We start from the raw sequence: 22,763 nt of genomic DNA on the forward strand, positions 1-22,763 counted from the left end.
ATTGTTCTACATCCTCACCAGTATTTGGTATTGTCAGTATTCCAGATCCTGGCCATTCTAATAAATGGATAGTGACGTAACATTGTTTTACTTTTCATTTCTTTAATAATATATGATATGGAGCATCTTTTGCATGCTTATTTCCCATCTGTATATCTATTTTGATAAGGTGTCTATTAAGGTCTTTGGCCCATGTTTTAATCCAGTGTTTTCTTCTTCAGTTTTAAGACTTCTTTGTATATTTTGGATTAACAGTCCTTTTCCAAATACGTCTTTTAAAAATATTTTCTCCCACTCTGTATTCTCATCCTCTTGACACTGCTTTTTACAGAGAAGAAGTTTTACATTTTAATCAAGTCCAATTTATTAATTACTCCTTGCATAATTTGTGACTTTAGTGTTGTATCTAAAAAGTCATCCTCATATTCAAGGTAATCTAGTTTTTATTCTATGTTGTCTTCTAGGAATTTTATAGTTTTATATTTTAAATTTAGGTCAATGGTTCATTTAACATTAATTTTTATGGAGTGTAAGTTGTGTATCTAGATTCATTTTTTTTACTTGTGAATGTTTACTTGTTTACACGATCATTTGTGAAAAAGAGTAATGTGGCTCAATTGTATTACTTTTAGTGCATGTCAAAGATCAGTAATTTGTAATTTTTTAGTAATTCGTGCCCTGGTTTTTTTTGTTTGTTTGTTTTCATTTAGCCTAGGTAGAGATTGAACCATTTTATCAATGCTTTTGAATAGCAAGCTTTTGGTTTCATTGATTTTTTTCTATTAGTTTCCTGTTTTCAATTTCATTCATTTCTGCTCTAATTATTACTACATCTTTTCTTCTCCTTACTTTGGATTTAATTTGCTCTTTTTTTTTCTAGTTTCCTAAGGTGAAATTTTAAACTATTGTTTTTAGCTCTTTCTTCTTTTCTAATATATACATTCGATGCTATGAATTTCCCTCTAAGCATTGCTTTTTCTACATCTTATAGATTTTGATGTTATGTCTTCATTTTCATTTAGTTCAAATATTTTAAAAATTGTCTTGGAATTTCTTCTTTTACCCATATGTTATTCAGAAGTGTGTTGTTTAATATCCTTTATTTTGTGATTCTCCCGTTACCTTTCTGTTATTGTCATTTAATTTCTTTTTTATTTTTTAAAAAAGTTTCTTGAGGTGTAAAAAATGTATTCAGTCCAGAATTCATCTATCTTGACAAATGTTCCATGTGAACCTGAGAAAAATGTATATTCTGTTATTGAAGTATTTTATCGATGTCCATTATCCTATTGACTGATGGTGTTGTTGAGCTCAACTATGTCCTTATTTTTTCTGCCTTCAGATTCTGCCCATTTCTGACAGAGGGGTGTTAAAGTTTCCAGCAATGATAAGGGATTCATCTATTTCTCTTTGCAGTTCTGCTAGTTCTTACCTCATGTATTTTGATATTCTTTTGTTATGCAAATACACATTAAAGATTATTATGTCTTCGTGAAGAATTAACCCCTTTATCATTACAAAGTGTCCTTCTTTATCACTCATGTTTCCTTTCTTTGAAGTATCTCTGTCTGAAATGAATATAGATAATACTGCTTTTTATTGATTAGTGTTAATGTGGCATATTTTTCTCCGTCTATGTTCTTTTAGTCTATATGGGTTTTCCTATCTAAAGTTCTAAAGTGAGTTTCTTGTAAACAACATAATTTGGGTCTTATTTTATACCTACTCTGTCAGTCTCTGTCTTTACATGGGTCCATTTAAACCATTAATATTTAACTATTGATATATTTTGATTGATACTAATCAAATCTGTCACTGATTTCTATGTGTTGCCCTGGTTCTTTGTCTTTATGTTCTACTCATTTTCTGACTTTTGTGATTTTAATTGAACATTTTATATGATGCCATTTTCTCTTCTTTAGCATATCTGTTACCCCACCCCCCACCCCTGTCCCGAGACACAATCTTGATCTGTTGCCCAGGCTGGAGTGAAGTGGTGCAATCTCAGCTCACTGCAACGTCCACCTTCTGGGTTCAAGCAATTCTCCTGCCCTGCCTCTGTAGTAGCCGGGATTACAGGCATGTGCCACCATGCTCGGCTAATTTTTGCATTTTTAGTAGAGAAGGGGTTTCGCTATCTTGGCCAGTCTAGTCTTGAAACACTGACCTCAGGTGATCTGCCCACCTTGGCCTCCCAAAGTCCTGGGATTACAGGTGTGAGCCACCATGCCCAGCCTCAGCATATCTCTTATACATTTGTTTTTTGACCTTTTATAGTAGTTGTCCTAGGACCCGCAATAAACATTTACAACTAATCCAAGTCCACTTTCAAATAACACTGTACTATAGGTTGTGCACAAATAATTATGGTTAAGAAGCAATGGCAAAAAACACAATTACTTTTGAACTGACCTAATATTTTTTAAAGAATGCATGTACCTTTTAATAACATAATTATTTTGATTCCTACCATCTGTTCCTTGTATTTTTGCTGTCATTATTTTACTTATATATTACCATACACAAATACACATCTGTAATACATTATTGCTGTTATTTCGAACACACTGTTATCTCTTTGAGAAATTAACAATAATAAAAATACTATATATATATACACACACTATATATATACACTATAGTGTGTATATATATACACTATAGTATATATATATAGAGAGAGAGAGAGAGAGATGGAGTCTCTCTCTGGCACCCAGCATGGAGTGCAGTGGCATAATCCCAGTTCACTACAGCCTCCACCTCCTGGGCTCAAGGGATTCTCCTGCCTCAGACTCCCAAGTAGCTTGGACTACAGGTGTGCACCACCATGCCTGGATGATTTTTGCATTTTAAGTAGAGACAGGGTTTTGCCATGTTGGTCAGGCTGGTCTTGAACTCCTGACCTCAGGCGATTTGCCTTCTCAGCTCTCCAAAGCGTTGAGATTACAAAAACAATCCACCATGCCCGTCCAAAGTTTCTATTTTTATTCGAGCTTCCTGGTGGCTTTGTTTACCCACTTAAGCTTCAGCAATGGCGGGCACCCCTCCCCCAGCCTCCCTGCCACCTTGCAGTTAGATCTCAGACTGCTGTGCTAGCACTGAGGGAGGCTCCGTGGTCGTGGGACCCTCCGGGCCAGGTGTGGGATATAATCTCCTGGTGTGCCTTTTGCTAAGACCCTTGGTAAAGAACAGTATTAGGGTGGGAATTACCTGATTTTCCAGGTGTTGTGTGTCTCAGTTTCCCTTGGCTAGGAAAAGGGTTTCCCTTCGCCCTTGCACTTCCCAGGTGAGGCCATGCCTCGCCCTGCTTCAGCTCTTGCTGGCCGGGCTGCACCAGCTGACCAGCACCAATTGTCCGGCAGTCCCCAGTGAGATGAACCCGGTACCTCAGTTGAAAATGCAGAAATCACCCGTTTTTTGTGTCACTCATGCTGGGAGCTGAAGGCTGGAGCTGTTCCTATTCGGCCATCTTGGGCGCACACTCTCTGTTTTTATCTCAATTAATACTTCCTCAATGTGCTACATTGATTTATGTAGATTTGAATTTTTGACCAATATCACTGTCTGTCTCCTTAAAATATTTCTTTGAACATTTTTTGCAAGGTGATACTACTGAAAACAAATTGGCTCACCTTTTGTTTATCTAAGAAAGTTGTTTACTTTTAAATAAAGACAATTACCTCAATTTTGAAAGATATTTTGCAGAAAACAAAATTCTATGTTCTTTTTTCCCCTTCTCTCAACACTAAATATTTCACTCCACTCTCTTCTTGCTCACATGGTTTCTGAAATGAAGTCGGATATAACTTTTATCTTCCTTCCTCTGTAGGTAAAGTAATTTTCCCCTCTGTCTTCTTCCACTATTTTTATCTTTGATTTTCTGTTCTTTGAAAATGGTGTGCCCAGTTGTAGTTTTTGGCATTTATCTGACTTGGTCATCTCTGAGCTTCTTGGATCTGTGATTTGACTTCTGACAGTTAGAGAAATCCTCAGTCACTACTGTCTCCAGTGTTTCTTCTGTTCCTTTTTTTCTTCCATTTTTACTTCTTATTTCCATTACATGAATGTTGTACTTTTTCTGCTTGTCTCACGGTCTTGGATATCTTGGATATCCTGTTCTTTTTTTTTTTCTTTTTCAGTCTTTCTTTGACTTGTTTTCAGTTTTCAATGTTTGTATTCACATAAACTCATCAGAGATTCTTTCCTCAGCTGTGTCCTGTCTATTAATAAGCCCATCAAAGGCATTCTTTATTTCTGTTACAGTGTTTTTAATCTTGAGCATTTATCTTCATTTCTTTTTCAGGATTTCCATCCCTCAGCTTACATTGCCCATTGTTCTTACTTGTGATCAACTTTATCCATTAATCTCCTCACTGGTGTTTTAAATTTCTGTTCCGAAATTCCAACATCCTTGCTAAGTCTAGCTCTGATACTTGTTATGTCTCCTCAAACTGTGTTTTTGACTTTCTGGTTTGACTTGACATTTTTTTTTTCTGATCGTCAGATATGATGTACTGTGTAAAATGAACTGCTCAAAGTAGGCCTTTAATAATGTGGTGTAGTGGCTGGGGAAGGATTCTAGTTCCATGATTATGTCTCAGCGTTTTAGTGAGTCTATGCATCTGGATTGTCAACTTCACAAGTGTTTCTCTGTTTTGCTCTCCCACTTTGGTGGGACAAGATGACTAGAGTGGGCTGGAGTTGGGTATTTGCTTTCCCACAGGTGGAAACCAGTGGAGCAGGAGACAGGCATTTCTCTTCCCCCTTGTCAATTAGGCTTTGATTATAGTTTTGGTTGATTCGTTTCTTCTGAGGGCAGGCCTTGATAAGAGGAATAGAGCTCTGTGGTATATTTTGAAGGATTTCTTTTTCCCCTTCCCTCCTGAATGTACAAGGTGATTTTTCTCTGATATTTGCTGTGGAAAATAGTCAAACTCATGAAAGTGAATCTCAAAGTATTGTGAAGTTTCCCCTATGACTTCGTTTTTCTGGAATGTTTAATTATCACTCTTGTCCTCACTTATTCTCCAGAAATTCATCAATTAGAGTTCAGGTTTCATACCCCAGTTATTTTTCTCATAGGTGTTTCTTCTCATGAATCTCTCCTCAAGAAAGATGTGACTCCCTGTATTCTCCAAGTTGGGAGGCAGCATCGTACTCAGTGACTTTCCCTCTCTTATAAGAGTTGCTGATTTTTTAATCCATTTAGCTTTTTACTTGTTGATAGAATGGAGTGGAAATTTCCAAGTTCCTTATATGTAGAACTAGAAACTAGAAATCTCTAAAAGCTTTTAATTTTTGAGTATAAGATACGATCTTCTCTGAGGATATGTCAGCAAACCCAATGTTTTCCCAATGGAATCAATAGCAAAAAGGGACCATGAAGGAGGGGAGGGCAGTGGGCTCTAAATTGATTCAACAATAGTCATCTCCTTAGCAAAGCTAGACGGACTCATTGTTGAGTGAAACATTGACACTTAGGGTTATCAGTAGCAAACAGATTCAGTTTCCGATATGATTTCCCAGCTATATAATGGATATGATAGTAGCCCCCACCAAACAGAGTACAAAAGCAGTGCCTGACAATGGTATAAATATTATATGTCATTACACCAGGAGTAGGGGTTTACATTAGTTATATTGAAATTCTTCAGCTGTGGAAGAGTATCAACTTATCCTTGATGAAACAGATACTTATTAAGATAATTTTATTTGACTGTGCCTCTCATGCCTCTGCTAGCACCATCATCTATGGGTGTAGAAAACACGTTACATTTGGTAAGGTAATATAGAATCAGAGATGAGTATATTAATGAATCCACTGCTTCCTGATTCTTCTGCACTGAATGGGAAAAGTTCATGGATGACTGGAGCAGATACTCAGACAGGACTTAACAAGTCACATATTCCATAGAAATATAGATTTTGGTTATAAAGTGCATTGAAGAATCTCTCAACTAACTTAAATGATGGCTATAGGAAAATAAAATGTGAAATGGACAGTAGAGTACAAAATTTACAATACTACTTGTGGTTTAATGACCAGTTGTAGAATGGGGAAGACAGCCTCTCAGTTATTTCCGTTTTTTTCTTTCCTCTTTTTCTAACATTAACTGCAAACAGTGTTGGCATCATTAACCTTTATGATTTAATTACATATTGTCACATATAAATGAAGAGTCCCTCGGCATGAATGTAGTTATTGGTATGAACTTCCTGTATCCCACTTCGGGAAGAGGTGGATCCATGTTCCATTATCCTAGTTAGGTTAGAGTATATTTTTGGATACATAAGAAAGAGGAAAGGATAGCAAATAGTGTGAATTTGAAGAAGGCAGGATTCTGCCTTTTTCCTTTTTTTTTTTTTTTAGATGGAGTCTCGCTCTGTTGCCCAGGCTGGAGTGCAGTGGCATGATCTCGGCTCACTGCAAGCTCTGCCTCCCGGTTTCATGACATTCTCCTGCCTCAACCTTCTGAGTAGCTGGGACCACAGGTGCCCGCCACCATGCCTGGCTAATTTTTTGTATTTTTAGTAGAGACAGGGTTTCACCGTGTTAGCCAGGATGGTCTAGATCTCCTGACCTCGTGATCTGCCCGCCTCAGCCTCCCAAAGTGCTGGGATTACAGGTGTGAGCTACTGTGTCCCGGTTCCCTGCCTTTTATGTTAAAGCCAAAGTGGGACAGAGTTTTCTCCAGTTACTGTGACCTCATGCCCTGGACTATGGTCTTGTCTCAGTTATCTAGAAGTTCACAACTGTCTTTGGGTCTATTGATAATAAAAGAAAATCTTAGGACATTTCACGGAAGTAATGTCCACTGAGAGAGGCCAGCACCCTCTGAATGACCAGTCAGTCAATAGTACACTCTTCCTAATGTAATTCCTTATCAGGGTGTTCCAGGGTATAAAAATGGACAGATTTTTGGCTGCCTGATTTCACTTGGTTTCTTCCCATATACTGAGCCTGGTCCTCCAGAATTACCCTTCTGATTCTGTGAGATTAATATTGTTGCATTGAGTTTGCTTTCTGTTTAAGTTAATCAAAGTTGATTTTCCTTGTTACTAATCTTTATTAATAAAGATATGATGTTAAATATAAACTATAAAGAGCCTGGAATGTGGTAAACATATTATCTGTGATAGTTCTTATTCCATTATTTTTATTTCCTTTTGACACCAGGAAAATAGCATGTAACTGTGTTAATAACAACACATTCATTTAAGATAACACATACAATTAAGGTAACACTAGCAACTCCAACAAAAACGGCATAAAAATATATAATTGCCAATATATGTTATTTTATTTGTAGCTCACGTGTATTCCAAAAGGAGTATTTTAAATGTTTAGCTCTTCCCTAACCAGTGACTGAGGAATCCAAAAGTCTTCCATGTTATGACTCTGCCAATTTTAACACATGGTTGTAAGGGTGCTGAGCTGTTCTGCATAAGCTGGTGTAATAAAAAAACACATGGGATGCTTCCATTACCTGGATATATTATTTGCCACTTCTGCTTACATTCCATTTTTTGGAACTTAGTGTTATGATCACACAAAAATGCAAGGTTAGCTGGAAGGTCTGCCTTTCCCAGCCCACTGACTCAAATGTTCATCTCTCTTAGCAACACCCACAGACACACACCCAGGATTAACACTTTGTATCCCTCAATCCAATCAAGTTGACACTCAGTATTAATCATCACATCCTATTACAATTAATAACCATCTTTTGTATACATTCTGGCAATCAGTACTATACAAAGCATTGTATCTAACTTAACTCATTAAATCATAACAACAATGGGAAATAGACATTAGTTTGCCTACTTTAGACTTGTTGTATTTTAGATAGAGAATTTAATTAGTTTATGATTGTACGGTGTTGTATCAAGAAAACTGAAAAAAAAAATAGACACAGATGGCCCTGCTTGAAAAACTGATGCTTGTTATACCGATGCATTACTTTTTACTTTTCAGCAAAGCTGATATTAATCACATCAAAGAAATTTAAAAGCAAGATCACAGTTAAGTCAGCATCATTGTTGACCTAAACCCTTTTACCAATAGTTTCATGGTGAACTACTCAAACTATATGTTTCTTTCTAAACTTTAATAAAGAATAATTATTTGGACCAGAGACACATAAAGTGTCAGAAGCATGCATGAATGCACAGCTCCTAATTTTGTTATCTTATTTTCAACCTTTGAGTTATTCCATAATAAAAATCACTTAACATATGCCACTTAAAAATCTTAAATTAAATTTTAGGTCTAAAATGTAATCAGTGAATATGTTGTATATGGCAAACTGAGGAAAGAGTATCAGGAAAATCCTGATAATTTAAGTTATGATATTTCATGGAGTAAACATACAGGTACAAAGGTATAATACAGTTAGCCCTCCATATCTGTGGGTTTTACATCCATAGATTCAGCCAACCATTATTCAAAAATATTTCCAAAAAATTGTGTCCGTACTGAACATGTACAGACTTTTTTTCTTGTCATTATTCCTTATTCAATACAGTATAACAACTATTTACACAGCATTTATATCATATTAGGCATCATAAGTAATCTAGGGATGATTTAAAATATATAGGAGGACATGGGTAGTTCATATGCAAATAATACACAATTGTATATCAGGGACTTGAGCATCCACAGATTCTGGTATTTATGGGAAGTCTTGGAACAAATTCTCCAGGGATATAGGGAGACTATATATACTTTTTTCTAACTTCTCACCAAGACTATTCAAAATCATTAGGCCATTCACTTACAAAAGATACTTTTCTTAGGAAGTTATTTAATGGTATGTTTCCATGGATTCCTTAGTAAATAGAGAATAAGTTCTTTTGTCATTTATTAGATGATAGTAAGTTTTATTTTCTTCATTGTTCTGACAAGGCAAGATCAGTATACCTTTCACAACCACAAATGAAAAAATATAGTAAAATGAAAAAAGGCTGAAAAAATATAATTCGTTTTATAAAATATAATGCTCATTTTGTGAAAGGAAAGAAAGTCTACAGAGGGGAAGCCTAATGAGAACACCTTAAGTACATTTTTATTCAGAAAAAAAGAGTGTTGAAAGAACACATTTTCTCAATGACAATTGAAACTTACATGGAATAAATGTAAACTGTGTCTCCCTGAAAGGAATATCTGATAAAAGAATAAGTCTCATTACCCATGAAGAAGATGGCATAATATAATCCCACAGTCGTCAATTTTAAATAATAGATTTTCAGTAGGCTTCTTCAAACAATAGCCCAGAAAGAATAGAATCCTCTTAAATACAGATATTATGAAAATCACTTTATGGAAAGATAGTGTTTTTTGAGGAGCAAAGTTTGCCATTCAGTTTCTTTCAATTTTTGGTTTACTTTGCAGACTCTGAGATCTTGCATATTGAAAGGAATTCATATGCAAATACCATAGATCTTTGCAGCCAGACTTAAAAATATATAAATTGTAAGACTTTCTGTTCCATTCAGTCAGAATCATCATGTGCTCTTCTTTCTTGATGTAATTAATAGAGAAAAAATTATTAACTTTTTTTTACTTAATTTGCTATCTTGAAATACTTTTCTTACCTCTATATCTACCTTTATGGTAGGGCTGTCTGTGATCTGTAGAGAAGGAAACTATTCAGAAATGAAAAGAAGAAACTAAAATGATAACCAACATCTCACCTTTTTTAAATTCCAGTTTTTTTCCTACTATAAAATAAGTAAATCATTTTTGATTTAGAGTCAGAATTCCCATCTCAATGATTAACATTTCCGGATTGATTTGAAAGCCTTTCCTTATGTGATTTTCTCACGTATTTACTTTTTTCCTTTTATGTTGGAGAAAGACATTATATTAGAACTAGGGTTTAAATGCCGTTTCCTCAGTTCTCCTTTGAGGCTACTGTCAACATGCACACCCACACTCACACATATACACACACAGATTATGATCTCAAATATAGGAGGAAATGACACTTCTGCTATGATGATTTGTGAAAGAATATGTCCTGTCATCTGTAAAGCATCTTGTTATCACTTTGCTTTGCTTTCCAAGTACTGATGAAAATCTAAATTGTGTCTTTACATCTGTAAATATAGACTGGAATAAAAAAGATGTAACTCGGCAGTTCAGTGATTGCACTGTGGGCCTGACTCTCTATAATGCTTCAAATTCTTCCTAAAGTGACCACAGACCTTGAAAATATAACTATTCAAATAGATATTGTCAACTCAAGTGGTAGAAAATGAGTTTTCAATAGCCGTTGCTTTATTTGAGGGCTGAACCATCTGCTTGCCTAGTGTCAGTTTTGTATGGACCAATTTAAAATCAAGAGGCATTGCTCAAGGTTTTTTAAAAAACATAACCTTGTAATTAAAAACAAGCTCCATCGAAGTCCACTTTGCATCTGGCATACATTCCGTGGCCTTTATCTGACTAGCTATTGACAGACAATTTGAATGAGAAATGTTGTCTGGGACTTTATTAGTCAGTAAAAAATGAATATTGCAAAATGCCAATATGTCTTTAACACCTTAACAAAAATTAATTTATTGGGTTTATCAAGTTGCCCACTAATTTCCACTTCCAAAACTCTCAAGAGTTCAATAATTAGGTAGTTCTTCCTTTTTAGAAAATGTAATTCTCAAGGTTAGGAGGCTTCTGATAGGCCGCTTGATCATTTTTACTGCTATCCCTATAGAATCAGCTTCTGTGTACAACTACGGTGGTCCTACTCAAAGATTTCCCACTACACACAAGACTGTGGCTCGCCCTCAGTCTTCACAGTTCCAGAGAAATGAGTCTTAGGAGACTATTCAAAGAGAACTGGCCAATGTAGTACCTTCACTTAATGAGTCACCAAACATAATCTCAGTAATTGTTTTATATTAAAGCTTTAAGCTCCTTTTGTGACACCATGTTTGTTATACCTCAGGTAATGAACTCCTCACTCAGCCTCTTCAAGCAGGAGGCTGACCAGGTAGGAGGATATTCAGTCAAACTTAACCTGATTGTTTTGCCCTATGTAATCCCTTTTCCTTTAATCTATCAGTGAACAAATGGAGGATGGGTAGCTGCATCATTCTCAAGATAGCTTTATGAACTCACGCTTAGCAGAGTGTGAGCTATATTTATTAAATAGTAGTGGGTGAAATTATTTGGTTTTTATACATGCATTTAAAAATCCTTGCTAACATTACATCTGTTCTATCTGACGCATCACTTCGAGCTTATTTACATAATGAAAAAGTAATCACTTCAAAAGAGGCAGTGGAGATGACGTTATTAATATTTGCTGTGAATAGTTCTATAGAAGTCTTTATGCAAAGATAAGCTTTCATTTCTCTTGGGTAAATACATGGGAGTAGAATGGCTGAGTCATAGGGTAGTTGTATAATCAAATAATAATAATAATAATAATAATAATAATAATAATAAAACCTGCCCAACTGGAATATTATCTTTGAACATTTTTTGTATTGTTAAATAAACTTTCAGAGCACATTTTTATTTGTTTTAGGGTATTACATCTTGTGATTATTGCATAATTTGTTAATCTATTCCCCAATTGGGTATTTAGGTTAGTGCCACATTAAAACTCTAAAATATATAAGCAAATGATATTTGTATTAGTCATCTGCATCTATGATTACTTGTTTAAAATATGTTACTCTACATGGAATCATTGGCATTATTGAATCAACAGGATTACATGTTTTAAGATTCCTCTAGTGTAGTGTCAAATAAATTTTCTGAAAGGTTGCAAAAATGCATATTTTCAATGAGTGACAGAGTATATCTCAATTAAACTTCTACATCCCCCCTCAAATTTTTTTTCTAAGTTTGATAGAATTTTAAAATTAAAAGGAACCACATACTTCATTTAGGCCAATTCTTTACCTGGTCTTTGAATATCCTCTGTGACATATCTATGAAGTACCTTTTCAGGTTCTGCCTAGATAGGGGAGTGTATATATAGCTTTCAACTATTGTTGGACAGCGTCAATTATTGAAAAGCGTTTCATGACAGTGAGCAGTGGTCTGCCTCATTTTAGCAAGTAGCAGATGCATAGAAACCACAGTTCAGCTGCGGTTTCAGGCCAAATTATGTAATTCATGTACAGCAGAAGATAAGACATGAATATTTGTTCTGCTCCAGAAAAATTTCACCTTTATATGGCCTTCACTACATCTCTGGCTGAATACCAGCAAAAAACATTTTCTAATTAATAGAACAGGAAATTAAATACAAAAAAACAACACTAGCTCAGTGTATGGCACATTTTGAACATTCAATAACCATTGGTTGCTATTTTTATATAATCACTATATTATGTATATGAATGGAATATGTATTTATAATTTCTATTCTTAATTTTGAAGGAAAAAAACTGTAGTAAGCATACTTGCTAATTTCTCTTGTCCATTTTTATTCATTGAATCATTTCAATTGGTAATTTGCTCTGAAGCAATGGGAAAAAGTGCCGTTCCTGGGGTGATGGTTAATGTTGTGTGTCAATTTCACTATGCCAGGAGGTACCCAGATAGTTGATCAAATTATTCTGGGTATCACTGTGAGGGTATTTTTGGATGAGATTAACATTTAAATTGGTAAACTGAGTCAAGCAGCTTGCCCTCTCGAGTGTGGGTGGATATCTTCCAATTAGTTAAAGGCCTGAATAGAACAAAAAGACTGACTCCCCACTAAGTAAATAAGAATTCGTTCTGACTGCTTTTTAAAAGAAACGTCAGAATTTTCCTGCTTTCAGATTCAAACTAAAGCAACCTTTAAACTGGAATGAAACCATCCCCTCTCTTAGATCTCCACCTTGCTGACACACTCTGCAGACCTTGAGCTTGCCAGCCTCCATAATCACATGAAACAATTTATTTTGTTAACTACACACGCGCGCACATACACACACACACACACACACATTCTATTGATCCTGTTTGTCTGGAAAACCCTGATTGATACACCTCGTTTATCAAATTCAACAGAATGCACTAAGCACTGTATTTCATCGTGTGGAAAACACAGACATTTAACTGTGCCCCAGCTTACTCAGATTTAGCCATTTCAGAAACCTAGAGATTAAGTTCTTTGCTTCTTAACCAACGACCCAAATTGGAGGAATGCGATACAATAATTTCACACAGGAAACAGTGAGAGCAATCTATGTGAGAAAATCATGTGGATAGTTCTAAGGAAAACCCTATGCTCTCGTTCCCTACCCTAAAAGCCCTTCAATTCTTCTTGATGTCCATTTGGACTGAGGGCCTTAATTCTTGTTGTAAGTCAGATTCAGTGGAACTAGCAAAAAAAGCTTTCAAGTACTGATATAAAATTTGTGTTTCAAACAGTAAGAAAAATTACCAGGTAGTGAAAAAAAAAAAAAAAAAAAAAAAAAAAAAAACAACCTCTTTTCTCTGTAATTACTTGCTTCAAGAAACCAACTAAAAATCTGAAAGCTAAAATAGACAATAGAACTTCACTCAACCTTGGTGTCAATCACTCACCCATTCCCTCCAAGAAAAACCTTATCTGACTTTATAGAAGGAAAATTGACCTCCTTTCTACATTGACCTTTATTTTTTTTAGTAAGTTTCTTTCTAGTGATGGGATAATCCCCCAATGTGTCAAGAGGTTGTTTTCAAAGAGACATTAGTTTATTTTGGAGGACACAAAGCTTTACTAACACTGCTCTGGATTAAATGCATTCAAATACATTATCTCCTTTGAAATGTATTTTTTGAAATGTTTTGCAGCCATCCTGCCTTATCTGTCCTGAGTGGAAATTAATACACACTTCTCTGTGCATTCAGAATATCTAGTATATATCCTTCTCATAAGTTTGTATTATTATTATTATTTCAAAGAGCATATCAAAGTGGCTTCACTGAGATATGTTAAAAATGATTATTTTTCAGTTACATTATTTAGCTAGATGACATTCTATTGAAATTTATATTGGAATTTCAAATAAATTGTATACTGCTTTAAAATACTTTCCTACATTCGAGATAATCTTTGTTTAACAAAGAAAGCAGAGAACAAAAAGACTTTATTTCCAAGTTTTCCTTCTTGCAAATAAACATGAATTATGCTCTACACAGTGCCTGGGACTGGAACTATTCATTCCTCATTATTTCAATTAACATATGTTATGTGGCTTCTAGGTACAAAGCATTGTACTTTATCATTATATTGTGCTGTTATATTGGGCTTATATTATAAAATGTAGGGCCCATTTTTAGGTACACGGAATATATATTTTATGTGAACTATATTGATCAAAAATCTTTACATTCTGGAAATTTACAGATTTACTTATGTAAACTCCCTTATTTTTCAGGAGATTTTTCTAAAATCAGTTAATTCCTTCATGCTACTCCTTTTCCTGAAAATAAAAAGGGTTTTTTTAAAACTATATTTAAGACAAGTTCAAACTCCTTACAATGCGTAAAACTTACCTCACAACTTCATCATTTCAACCTCATCTCATATACTCTGTGTGTGTGTGTGTGTAAAACCTCCCTCTGTTTTTGTCTGTATCTTGCTTATGGAACGTCTCATCCTTTAAATATCAGTTGGACATTACATCTTGACAAGGCTCACATTTCCTTTCTTGGGCAATAGAGTTTAACACTTAACTCCATTGTCCTCTATCAAATCCTTATGAGAGAGCTCATTGAATTATTTTGTATTTTGTATTGGTTGATTAATATTTTTTTATAATCTATTAAATTCTTGAATATAGATAACTTGCCTGGGACATATTTGTAAACCTAGAAAGGCCTAGCATATAGTAAACATTTAACCAATACATATCTGAGTGAATGAAAGGGTAAATGAATGAATTAAGGAGTATAGGAAAACAGAGATCCTGACAAGTTAAGTGATTTGCTCGAAGTCAGAGAGTGTGGCAAAATCAGAGTTGGGATTTCAGTTTTTATATCCCTGTGCAGAGCTCACATTTCTACTTAGGATACAATGGGTGACATTTTCTAAATTCATACGCAGCAGAAAAATATAATATTCCTACCTTTGGGGCAGTAGCTTTAAAACAAAATAAAGATAAGATGGATAATCAAAAAGGAAAGGATTTTTATTCCCAGTACAAATTTGATTGAGAACCACACAGCTGCCTTTGAGGCCATTGATGTCCACATTTTGCATTCTCCATCCTGGAGCAGAAGTCAGCTTTGCTGGGGAGGAAGAACTCCCCAGGAGGGCAGATGTAAACGAAGATGCTTCCTATTGCCTACCCAGCAATAGAGTGTCACTTTTTGCAGTGTGTGCTGTGAAACAGACGCAGGCTTCACTTCTTTGGGGTATGGCAATGTGTGAAGGTGTGACACTAGCTACTAAAAAAAAATGTCCTACTAAATCTTCTATGACCTTTTCTTATCACTGCATAGGCAATTGGATGCCCAGAGATCCCAAGGCTCTACCTCTAAGCTAAAGTTCAATCAATCAAATAATCAGACAAGAAAAGACTTTTATCTTTATATTTCTAGAAGGCTTAAGCTTATGTCACCTGGAGAGAAAGGGACAAATTTGATTATAAATAACTAAATAGGAGGACAGTCAATATTTCATTAATATGACAAACCTATTCTGAGATATTATTGTTTAAACATATATGCATAATTTATACATAAGTGCATGTATATTAGTGATATAAGTAAAAAGCAAATATATGTAAGACTAAAATTCAAAATTTTAAGATTTTTCTAAGGGCCTAAGTGCTAATTGTAGTTCCTCCTGAAGAGCAGTTAAATGCTGATTCATATTTAAAACTAATATCAAATGCAAGATGCAGTTATTTTTGTTAACTTAAGAAACAGTATATTTAATCAGGTAAATTATTACAACTTAAGTTAACATTTATATTAACAGTGAGTTTAAAACTATACGAGTTTGCAACTGTTGAATGCAAAACTCCAAGCGATTATTCCATTAATGTGTTCTTTGTTTGTAACTAGTATTTATTTCAACAGGTTTTTACAAATTTAACTTATTTTTATTTCCTAAAAAGTGTATTTCCTTCTCTGAGATAAGATTCATGTGGACAATCTTTGCCATTGCTTGTGGATCTTAGTAACAGAATTAAATAAATTAGTTCATTAAACGAATTGTCTCAAAATTATAATGAATACATTGTAGTTCTAAAGCACTTCAGTTGAAGTATATAAATATAGGAACAGCAACAATAGCAGATCTTCAAATGAAAAAGTCACCGACATAAAGTAGTACATTGAGAAACTAATAGAAAGTAAATGAATTTTAAAAATCAGAAAATGCTGACTTTATGCCGCTACCAGGTGCAGGACAGAAGAACCTTTAACATAACTACTATTAGTCTGATGTAAACTAAACTAAGGGAATATTCTGGTGTATGATCCAAAGAAAGCCCTGGAAAATATTTTTGCCTCTGGATACAGATGACATTGAAGAAAGGATGGATAGGGACTGATTAAGCTTTGGTCAAGATGTTTGTCTGCCTGGATGTAATGTGGGATCATATCGTACTCAAAAGAAACAAAAACAAAAACAAAAAGGTGAGGAGAAGTTTTTGAAAGAAATATATTCCAGAAATTTAATTTGCATACCAGATGGATTGGTATCATCAATAACAACATAAAAATCATCTAAGAATTAATTCACAAATCAAAATGGATATCTAAAAGAGAAATAAAATTTTATGGAGAGGAATACACAAAAGGTTTTGAAGACGATTGTGAAGGCAAATTTAAATTAACTTCATTTCTATAAGATCAAAATCTACCCATTATGGTTTCTTTGACAAAACACAAACTACATTATCAAGGCATATATTTATCATATTGAGTGCAAAAGTTTAGTAATTTTATTAGCTACTTCCATTGAAATTCCATTGAGATTCTTATCAGTTTGCAGTGTACACTTGTCCATTATTTTTATAGCACTGTAAGTGCTATGTCCAAGATGCCAGGGAGTCAAAGCAAACTTCTGAATTCAAGAATTTTTAACAATGTATTTGAAAGAATTAAAGATTCAAACGAACATCAAACAAGTAGAACTCAAGTGTTTTTATAATATCATGATGTTACATAGAGACAGCAGAAGCATCCTTAACTCTCATTCTTTTTTTTTTCTTTTTTTCTTTTTTTTTTTTTTTTTGAGACGGAGTATATCTGTCTCCCAGGCTGAAGTGCAGTGGCAGGATCTCGGCTCACTGCAAGCTCCGTCTCCGGGGTTCAGGCCATTCTCCTGCCTCAGCCTCCTGAGGAGCTGGGACTACAGGCGCCGGCCACTATGCCTGGCTAATTTTTGTATTTTTAGTAGACACAGGGTTTCACCGTGTTAGCCAGTATGGTCTGGATCTCCTGAGGTCGTGATCCACCCGCCTTGGCCTCCCAAAGTGCTGGGACCACAGGCGTCAACTCTCACTCTATTTTATTATCTTTTAGGAGTATATTTACTGCCTTGACCACACTTCCAGGCAAAATGATTGAATATTCTGGAATGCACTTTCTGCTTTGGTACTAGTTAACAGAAATACAACCTTTACTTTTCACTCAAAACAACTTATAATATGTTCTATGTATTATGGTATGAACTCTCAGCTCAGAAGTATTTTCAATAGACAACATTATAGTAAGTGAAGCCTGAGTTGAAGGAAAAATAAAATATACATTTATGAATAGTCTAAACTCTTTTTATATTGAAATATATCTTCTCAGTTTTTATTTAAAATATATTTATTGAAGGTCAAATAGGAGCTATAAACTTTGCCAGGTGCTGGTGTTTTAAAGAGGAATAAGACATTCTTCCAACCTTCAAGGTCCTTGAATTTCAGCCAGGGACACTTAGGGTAAACCCAAAACTCTAATATAGGGCAGTTAAGAATCTCACGGTTGTTTGTGCTATTTATATCTTTGAGAAGCATATACCAAAATGCATTCTCTAATGTCCCGATTAACATATGTATACCTCACAAAGTTGCTTTTGGGCACATTTAATCTCCAATAATGGAATAATATAACTCTTCCAAAACTGTGAAGCCTGTTTAAATGTATTACTTTTTCTGAATGTATATGCCTTTGAAGAAGCTAATTAAATCAATTAACATTAAACATTGAAGAACTGAAGCATACAACAATTTTATTTATAACTTTAGTGTGAAATTTGTATCTCCCACAAGTATCAAGAGAAGTAATAATTAACACCACCCTGAGGCATACCGAAGTGTTTCTTGGAATTAAAAAAAAAAAAAAATGTATTTTAAAAATACCATACCTTTATTTATTTATTTATTTATTTATTTATTTATTTATATTTATTTATTTTTGAGACGAAGTTTCACTCTTGTTGCCCAGGCTGGAGTGCATCGGGGCAATCTCGGCTCACCATAACCTCTGCCTCCCGGGTTCAAGCGATTTTCCTGCCTCAGCCTCCCAAGTAGCTGAGATTACAGGTGCCCACCACCACTCATGGCTAGTTTCATACTTTTAGTAGAGACGGGGTTTCTCCGTGTTGGTCAAACTGGTCTCCAACTCCCGACCTCAGGTGATCCGCCCACCTCGGCCTCCCAAAGTGCTGGGATTACAGGCCTGAGCCACTGTGCCTGGCCCAAAAATACCAGAATTTTCAGTGCTTTACATTTATTTAGCTGACATGCTATTCCATAACCCTCACTTACTCTTACATTTACAAATGTGATAATGGTTAGGTTAAAATTGTTACTGAGTTTGTCCTGCTTCAATCATTCGGAGACGATCAGTCCTTTTTGTGTTTTATTTTGATAATCCAGATTCTTGTTATCTACAAACTCTTCCTAAAAGTCTGTTTTATAAACTGCGTGGTGTCTTCCAGGTTATTGAATGTCATTACATAAACATTAGGGAGCTATAATGTTCTAAATGATGCTCATTGGTGGTTTAAATAAATTAATGACATTTTAAAAACTACCTATTCTGTTCTAAGATTATTATAAGAGCTTATAAATTGATAGCTCTTAATTCTATAAAGAATAACCTGTATGAATAATGTTACAGTAATTTTTGAGAGATTAAAATAGTAGTTTATTTGGAACAGCATAATTTACATAAATAATGCACTAACCAGAAAGATAAAAGAAGATTCTAATGGTGCTATTTAGATTATGCTGGGCTAGAAGAGCCAAGAATATTCTAATTTCGCTTTAGCCCAACCACACCTTTTTTCTACAAAGTCCTTCGGGTAGATTCTTGCGTAAAGGCGTGCAAGGAATAGGTAAACTCTCAGCAAACTAACAGAGAAACAGAAAACCAAACACTGCATGTTCTCACTCATAAGTGAGAGTCGAACAACGAGACCACGTGGACACAGGGAGGGGAACATCACACACTGGGACCTGTCAGGGTGGAGGGCTAGGGGAGGGATGGCATTAGGAGAAATACCTGATGTAGATGATGGGTGGGTGGGTACAACAAACCACCATGGCATGTGTATACCTATGTAAAAAACCTGCATGTTCTGCACATGTATCCCAGAACTTAAAGTATTAAAAAAAAAAAAAAAAAAAAAAAAAAAAAAAAAAAAAATGGTGCTCTCTCAATAGGCTCACAGCTCTAATGAACTAGACTAGACCCAACTGAGAGTATTCTGCCTAGATGAGAAGTCTTAATTCTAAAGGGCAATTAAAAGTCACACATAAGGAGTACACAAAAAAACACTAACCAGAGATACAGGCATAGGATAAATACATACCCGTCCGAATGCAACAACCGAGCCGGATACTACTCTTTCATTTTGTCCATCAGGTTTACTTTGGTTGTAGCTAAGCAGGATGGAAAATCGTAAGAGGAAGACAATGACGGTTGCTTTGATGCCACACAAGCAGGCATTGCTTTACCTCCTCTCTAATTTCAGAAGGGACAGATAATGAGATGCAAAACCTAAAACACTGCCTATGCCATATCCATCTTTCTTGTGGGAACAAATGCCTTTCCTTTCAGTCATTCTCAGGAGAGGATTCAAATATGTTTATGTTAACAGAGGAAAGAAGTTTGGGAGGAGAAAAAAAAAAGAAAGGTCAAACAAATATATGATAACTATATGGTAAAGAATGACTGCACCATGCGTGTATATAATATATGTGTGTGTGTGTGTGTGTGTGTGCTGATATGCACCATAATTATATCCATCGAGAAGAGTTGTTTTCTTGATATTATGTGACCTATCATTTTCAGTATAATTACATGTATAACCTCTAATAGTCAATAAACATAATACTATTTTTTAAAATGCATACCTGTATCCCACATTACTTAAGATAAAGAGGTTCTCTCACCAACTCATCTTTTATTAATTTTTCTCATTTTCTCTATTAGCAGATTTTCGTTAGCATATTCCTCTCACTAAAATATCAATGGTCAGACTTGATGTGCTGACGAGTAAGAAAACTTTGCAGTAACTCAATGTTTGTTTCTTGGTCTGAGATTCCTTAAGTTTTACATTTAAAAAACCCATCTCCAACTATTTAAACAAAAAATCAGAAGCTAAAATATTCAGAAGTGTGACAGTTACAGCAAAGTTAGATGGATGTGCTGAGGTAGTATCTTAAATTTCAAGGCATCGCTCAATCTAGGGAAGTGCATCTGTGGATGCAGGCAGCCATTTTGTCAACACTAGGAGGAGAAGGGGGCTAACACAAAGGTAAAGTTACTGTAATATATGCTATAACAATCAAAAAACTTTAGTTTGAAAATTTGAACTAAATTTGAACTATCGTCTGAAATTTTAGTTTTTGCTTTTTTGTTTAAAATAGTTGGAGTTAGATTTCTTTAATGTAAATCTATGTCTTGGTTCTTCTTTTCTTCCACTTAACTTGTATATTCACACTCTTTCTTCAAAGTTTGAAAAATGGCAGTTCGTAGCTGTAGATTTACTTTCTCATAATTTAGTAATCTCTATAGAATGTAGGACTCTCTTTCCCAAAAGAATTATACATTTTTTTGAAATTAATTTTGGTATACCAAAGTTGATACAGTTCTATTTTTGAACCAATAATTGTGTCCAGGGATATAGTGTAACTCTTGTTTCACATGGGTTAGCCAGAGGTTAACTTGTGGACTTCACTTAAGGGAGGGATGGCTCTCCAAAGGCAATTAAAAATATCCTTAACAGAAGTTTGGGGAAAAATCTAGGGCAAGCCAAACAGTAGTTATAAAATACAATGTTTTGAATAAAAACACAAATTACAGTATTTCTGAAAGGTTCCTATGAATAAACTTATTCACAGCTAAACTTATTTCTGCCAAATGAGTCAGGTGAGATGAGAACACTCATTAATTTGTGTGGATGCATGTCAATATTGCTCTAAAAAGTAGCTAGTATTTTATGTTAACAAATACTGGTACTAAAGAAACATGTCCTTCAAGGCATAAAATCACTTATGCCATTATATCCGGCTACATTTTATCCATCAACCACAGGGTACTCTCACTCATTCATCATCAGATTACCCCTTTCTCCATTCTCATTTTTTTTTTCCTAGTAACTAGAAAACTCCTGATTGTTTGACATTTTGGCTCATGGTCCGATTTTTTATTTATTTATTTTTATTTTCTTCTCTCTCTCCCTTCTATTTTCCTTCCTTTCTTCCTTCCTTTTTACTTCCTTCCTTATCTCTTCTCTTCTTTCCTTGCTTCCCTTTCTTTTCCTTTCTTTTTTCTTTTGTTTTCTCCTCTCCTTCTCTCTTATTTTTCTCTTTCTTTCTTTTTTTCAGACTTGCCTTCCCAGGAAACGGTCTGGAAAGTTGGTGACAGCAATGCACTGCCCAGGAATCTAGATGAGAAATAGTAGAAATGAGAACCTGAATCCTGGGCATGTGTTCTTCCAGGCAGCAAGGAGAACAAAGTATCCTTCTGAATTCCCATAGAAGGAAATCTGGGACCCAAAGGAAACTGAAATATTAAGACTAGTTCTCATTTTTCCTATTACTGTTTGCTCAGGTTACAAGCCCTCAATAAGATCCTGGAATTTTTCCCCCATGTGTTTTATCTAGTCTTTTGATCTTTGATCTTTTTATTTTTTAATTTATTTTTATTTTTGTTATATATTGCCAGAAAAAAAACAAACAAACAATATTTAATATAAATATTCTAAATTTGACTGTTTTCTTGCTTGGACCCACTATTCGTGACTGCCCTTTTCTCAGAAAATATATATATATATTTATATATATATATATATATATATATATTTATATATATATATATATATTTATTCTATTTAGCCCCTAAATCTTCCTAAGATCATTACCTAGAGCCTAGGTTTGGCTTTAGATCTTATTATTGAACAATAATCCACATGAGAATTGTGTACTCCTTATATAAATTAACTGGATTCACTGGTCATCAGCACAGACTAACTCTGGCCCAAATTCTCTTTATCTTTTCTATTCATATTTAGTCAATCAGAATCAATTTTGGGGGGTGTGAGGTGCTTCACAGAACAGAAATTCGTTGTATCATTCTTCTGGAGGCTAAAGTCTGAAGTCAAAGTGTCAGTAGTATTGCTTCCTTTGGAGGGCCCTGAGGGAGAATCTGTTTCATGCCATCCCCTAGCTTACGATGACAGCCATCACCTCTTAGTATTTCTTGGCTAATAGATGCGTCATTTCAATCTTTGCCTTTGTCTTCATATGGCATTCTCCTTCTGTGGCTCTGTCCCTTCCCTTCCCTTCCCTTCCCTTCCCTTCCCTTCCCTTCCCTTCCC

Source organism: Piliocolobus tephrosceles, chromosome 3 (assembly GCF_002776525.5).
Source record: "Piliocolobus tephrosceles isolate RC106 chromosome 3, ASM277652v3, whole genome shotgun sequence".
Taxonomy (NCBI): domain Eukaryota; kingdom Metazoa; phylum Chordata; class Mammalia; order Primates; family Cercopithecidae; genus Piliocolobus; species Piliocolobus tephrosceles.